The sequence below is a fragment of the Leopardus geoffroyi genome, chromosome B2 (assembly GCF_018350155.1).
Source record: "Leopardus geoffroyi isolate Oge1 chromosome B2, O.geoffroyi_Oge1_pat1.0, whole genome shotgun sequence".
In the NCBI taxonomy this organism is placed as follows: domain Eukaryota; kingdom Metazoa; phylum Chordata; class Mammalia; order Carnivora; family Felidae; genus Leopardus; species Leopardus geoffroyi.
Window position 1 is genome coordinate 133,225,664 of NC_059332.1, and position 6,477 is coordinate 133,232,140.

Below are 6,477 nucleotides of genomic sequence, written 5' to 3' on the forward strand. Positions count from 1 at the left end.
GCTCCCCACACACCATGCAAAATGCAAATAAATCGTTACGATGTGTGCTTGGATGCATTTGTGTGATTGTTATAGACGCGTATGTCGTGCCTTTCTCCTCCCCCTCCTCCCCACTTCCAACTAAAAAAGTACTCCCGAGGGTGATAGCATGCGATTTTGTGCCAGTAATTGTGCTTCACCAGAGTAGGAGGTGGGGTGGTGGGATCTCTTAGGTGGCAGGCTCCCACAGCCTTGAATATCCATCACCCACAGGTTGTGATGCATCCACAGACAAGCGGCATCTCAGGGATCATTAGATCTAGAGTCTACCAGACTGCTTTCTGGCTTCAGGATCTTGAGCAAATGGAATAAATAAATATAGACCTTAGCACGATAATTAGCACATGATAAGAAGGCCCAAAACATCAATTACACACACACACACACACATCTATATATATATATATATATATATATATATATATATATATATATATATATATATAAATCAGTAGTAGCATTGTGGGTTCTGTATAAATGGCACCACGTGTGGTACGTTTGGTGATGATGAAGGACTGTTTTTATTCCCACTGAATTCAAGGTGAGCAGAATATAAATTTAAAGCAAGCAAGATGTAGGGTAACTATTAGGAAGAAATATGTAACAATTAGAATGTTAGAAGTGAAAAGCATCCTAGGATAACATAATCTGGTTCAGACACTGGCGAGCCCAGAGTTTGGGGCCTGACGTTTGTTCTCCCAGACCCTCTAAATCCTGGCTTTTTGTCTCAGAGTCTGGAAAGTCTACCTAAAGGGATCTGTGGCATCTTCAAAAGAGACCCATCTCTCTAGACTGGCCTTAATTTCAACTTAGCTCCATAGTTTTTGAGACCTAGCCTCAGAACACTTTTACTCATATCCTAAAAGTCCAAGCAGCCCCAGGGCTCTGCAGGGGCCAGCATCACATTATGAAAGCCTCATCTTTCAGCTCTAAAATCTTAGGCTTCAAGTCTTCCTTGGTCTATCAAGCATATTTAGAAAAATCAATGATATTGGCAGCCAGCACTAGAATGTATTTTTTTTAATGGGGAGTTGCATGCATGAAATAGAAATCCCAAGTAAGGAGTGTTTGGTAAAAAAACGTGGGATGGTTTATATCATTAATAAAATCGCTTCACATAAGGCAGCTTTTAACGTCTTTCATCTGAAACTGGAAAATGAATACCTTCTAGTCTCATTCCAGGCCATATGCTGCTCCACTGAGGATTTTTTAATTTAAAAGAGTACTCTTGAACAATTTTAAATGAAAAATTTACCTTTTTTCCCCTCCTAGAGTTACCCCGAGGACAGAGTGTATTCGTGTAATTATGGACACTTTTTTGGCCAACTTCCTCCACTTTCAAATCTCTCCATGTACCAGTAACAGGATGTCTGTGGAATCTCATCTGTTTCTTGGTTGAATAATGAGCACCGATGGTGAACTGTAGATCTTCAGCATGCATTCTTTTACATCCATTGAGCTCGAGCAATTTAACGTCCACTTCATTTTGGAAATTAGTCTACGTAACCACATTTACAAAAATAGCCATTTCGGGTGAAGAAGATACGTTTCATTTTTTCTAAATCCTGACCTATACGTCGGAAGCCCTCAATGCAGCTTTGGTTTTCCTGGTGAGTAGCTGTCTAGTCCCGTGCTTTTTATACCTTCGCGGCTCTCTGGTCTGTAAATGTGTCCAGGGCCCAGCATCACGTAGACACAGCCACGGAGGGCTTAGGCGACAGTATCTGTACAACTTCACGTTCTTCAGCAGAAAAGTCATGGAGTGACACGGTCTGGTTTTTCCTGTGGCTTGCACGAGGCTCTGCGCTCATTTGATTTGTCCCCACTAGTGTTCCCCATACTTCCATAGTTCCTGTGTATTTTGGGGGACACTGCAGGTGCTCAGTGACATTGACATATGAGTGAAGGACTAAAGCCTAAGGAGACCGAACCCTGAAGTTGTGCCAGTTGGTTCTAGCAGGGCGTTTCCTGGTTTCTGAGAACAGGGAGGAAACCTGTGGCCTTTGTGTTTAGAGGAGAGCTTGCCTTTCACCTCAAAACCCTGGAAACCAAGCTTCTCTTTATCAGAAGTTCACCTTGGGGTGGGATTTTGTTGTTCTTCAGGGCCTCTGACTTTCCTGTTGTCTTTTGGATAAAACGATAAATGCAAATAATTTATAAAATAAAATTTTACAAGGGCACCTGGGTGGCTCAGTTGGTTGAGTGTCCGACTTCGGCTTAGGTCATGATCTCACTGCTTGTGGGTTCAAGCCCCACATCGGGCTTTGTGCTGACAGCTCGGAGCCAGGAGCCTGCTTCAGATTCTGTCTCCATCTCTCTCTGCCCCTCCCCTGCTTGTGTTCTGTCTCTCTCTCTCTAATATAAAATAAAACACTAAAAATAAAATTTTACATACTCATTTAGGTTTTCTTGTGCCAGCAGGTATTAAATATGGCAATTTGTGAAGGCACATGAAAATACTAAAATGACACGCTTATTTGAATTACAATTTTCTTTTGGCCCTATTTTTGTTTTAATCTGAATTGTGAGAGGGGTATCATCTATTCCTGCAATTAAAGCTAATAAAATAGCAATCAATTCCTGCAATTAAAAATAATCAAACTGTGTTTAATGTATTCATGGCATCCATGCGAGCGTATGGTATGCTGCTAGACAAAATGCGAACATATCCTGATACCTTCCCTACATAAACATTAACTTCTCTCTTAGATTGCATTTTGGACATGCTCCCCTTCTAGCTATATTTAACGTAAGTATGTGAATGCATGATTCTGTCCCTGGAAATAGTTATTTCTTCTTAAAGGTTACTTCTCCTTTCTAACCCATACGAAGGCCAAAAACAAAACAAAACAAAAAAAAAGGTGAAGAAATTAAGAAGTGTCGGTCCAGGATGTTCGGATCTGGGTTTGAATCCCACAGAGCTGCTGAGTATTGTCATGACTGCTTACCATGTGAGCAGAAACCAGCAGGTATACGGTGGTCACATGCCTTGTCTTTCTTTGGTCCCGTGGATGTGCATGCATCAGGTGGCAGGCAGGGAAGAGTATGAACGTTCTGGACTCACGAGACCCGGGATGCAAATCGCAACCCCTGGCATGTGGCTCAGTGACCTTAGGTTACTGAGTCCTTGCCAGTCCGTTGCACCACCAGAAAAGTGAGGTTGATAACACCCCCTCAAAGAGGTCCTGTGGAAGGTGAACACGCTAACGAGGAAGAGAACCCACAGAGGGTCTGGTGTTGGAGAAGTAGGAGTCCTCCCCACAGTCAGCGAGGCAGTGTCTGTGGCAGGTGGGAAGGGGAGGCCTGGGCCAGAGGGGAGAGGTTTCCGACTCCTGAGCTTGAATTGTTTTCAAGATAAGTCAGAAAAAGAGCTCGCATTCCAGAATTGATGACAAAACAACCACATTAAACAATACAATGGCGGGGACACCCGGGTGGCTCAGTGGGTTAAGTGTTCAGCTTCGGCTCAGGTCACATGCTCGTGGTTCTCGAGTTTGAGCCCTGCCTGGGGGTCTCTGCTGTCAGCACGGAGCCCCCTGCGAATTCTCTGCCCCTTTCCCACTTGAATATGCGTGCGCTCTCTTTCTCTCTCTCTCTCAAAAAAAGTAGAACTGCCAACACTTAAAAGGACATTTAACATGTGCCCAGGACAGTTCAAGGCACTTTACATGTATTTTCTCCTTTAACCTTTACAGTCACCCTGTGAGGTAGATACCATCGTTATTCCCATTGTACAGATGAGGGAGCTGAGGTAAAGACGGATTTTGCTAATTAATGGCCACACAGCCATTAACTGGGAACACTGGAATTTGAATCTCAACAGTGTAAGTTTAAGCCTGTCCTCTTAACCTGTGTTTATGTTTTATGGGGCCAAATTTAACATGAGACGAAACGTGAGGATGACAAATTAAGAAGTAGGAGAGGGCAGATTGACAAGAGCAGGGTTTGTCCTACAAGAGGGTGTTTGGGAGGTCAGCAGACCAGGTGAAGAAGGTAGGAAATACGTTGCATTTCGTCAAGTCCGAGAGACCCAAGAGGGCAAGATCACCAGCGTGTGCCCTTGAGCAAGAGGAAGTCCTCCAGCCCAACTCTTACACGGCATGGTTTTCAATTAGGATTTTGTTCTTCTTTGTTTTAAAAAATGTTTATTTATTTTGAGAGGCAGACAGAGAGAGAGAGAGATCGCGAGCAGGGGAGGGGTAGAGAGAAAGGGAGAGCATCCCAAGCAGGATGCAGGCTGTCAGTGCACAGCCTGACTCAGGCTCCATCCCAAGAATCGTGAGGTCACGACCTGAGCTGAAGTCAAGAGTCGGACGCTCAACCGACTGAGCCACCCAGACGCCCCTCAATTAGGATTTTTGTTTTCAACTTCTCGAAAGAACTAGCTTAGATATATTTACACACAGATGTTTATGATTTATCACTCAGACATACATAAACATAAAAGATCACTAAGTAAATGTGAGGTAATCCTATGAGGTTTTTTTTAGACAGTCTTCTGAATCACTTTCAACTCAGGTCCCTCCAGTCCCTGCTCCTGTTGTCCCCATGGTGTCACCATCTGGCCAGCAGGAGCCCTGTCGATGTAGCTGCCCCGAGCGCCTTGTCACTTCTGGATCTCATCCAAATCAGTCTATGAGTTTGGATGCGGGCACTTTTCTTGATCTTACCGGAAGTTGTCTGCAGGTTTTCAGACAGGAACTGATTCTTTCCTCAAATGGTTATGAAATGGTTTGTCAGCCGAAATGTTGTGGGCTTGTGGCTTGGCAGTCACGTCCCCAGGAATGGCAGCCACATTTGCACACGTGCATACATGGCCACGACCTCACTCGCTGCTGGTCAAAATCGACTGTCGTTCTCCACATATTGTTCTCTACCCTGGTTTCATACGTGTTCGGGAAAACGTGTGCATTCAAGTCCATGAAATACACTGGTCTCTCAAGTTACAAGGGGATTTTGCCCGCCCATCTCATTTTACCTTCTGCCCTCCTACTTTGTTGATAATTACGTAGCAGTAATTTTGTCTCAAACAAAATTCGAATGACTTGGACCCAGAATAAGAACGTCTTTTGTTTCTTTTTGTAGTTGAGCCCATGCTAGCATTGTTCTCCAGCGCATCTCTGACGTGATTTATCCCACAGACACATATTACATATTGGTAATACTTGGCTTACTGAAGTCTGTGTTACACGGACATCGCTGGCTTGTGGGAAGTCTTTAAACAATGATTTAACAATTATTTTATAGAATTTAGCACCTTGCCCCAGGGAATGATAATAATTTATTTGGGTGTTTTAATTAAAAAAAAAGTGTTATCTTTGAGTATAGTTGACACATGATGTTACTATAGTTTCAGGGGGTTCAACGTAGTGATTCAATTTCTCTTATGTGTGCCACACTGGCCACCAAGTGTAGCTACTATCTGTTGCCATACAATGGTATTATGGTATCATTGACTATATTCTTCACGCTGTGCCTTTATTCCTGTGACTTATTTGTTCCATCATTGGGAGCCTGTATCTCTCACTCTCCTCCAGCCATTTTGCCCATCCCTATACCCCCTTCCCTCTGGCAATCATCGGTTTGTTCTCTGTATTTATAGGCCCGAGTCTGCCTTTTATCTGCTATTCATTTGTTTTGTTTTTTTAGATGCTACCTATGAGTGAAATCATACGGTATTTGTCTTTCTCGGTATGACTTATTTCCTTTAGGATAACACCCTCTAGGTCTATCCCTATTGTGGCAAATGGCAAGATCTCCTTTTTTTCTGGCTGTGTAATATTCCGTGTGTGTGTGTGTGTGTGTGTGTGTGTGTGTGTGTGTGTGTGTGTGTTGGGTATTTCAATTTTTAATAATGATGGCTGATGATAGAGCACCAGTATACGTGCCTACTGTTGGAAGTAGGGGTTTGTTCTCACTCATGCTTTAGGGTAAGAGAAACTCTCTATTGTAATTAGAATTCCACGTGACAGCTAAAACTTTATTATTTGGCCTTTAAATATTGGAATCCTGTGAAAGTGTTTGGAGTTTCTAAATGTCTCCGGGAGTTTGGGCTCCCGTTCTTTGTGCTCAGCGTATGTGCGCTATAGTGGAAAGAGGGCGGGGCCTTGAGACCAGGAGGAAAGAAACTCTAAACTCCCTACTAGGTGACCTTATGAAAACAACAAAAACCAAACACCGACAAACAAAAAAAAACCCACAAGTACACTCACAAGGCAGATCAAGTTCTATACAAATTCCGTTGAAGCCTCATAATAACCCAATAAAGTAGTTCCTTTTCCTGTTCCATTCTACAGGTCAGGAACTAAGGCTCAGAGCTAAATACCTTAGGAAGTTCACTTCACCTCTACTATCCTAGATGTCCTTAGAATTTGTGAGAGGAAGACTTCCAGTGGGCACCAGTCATATTATGGATATAGCATATTGCATATTATCAGG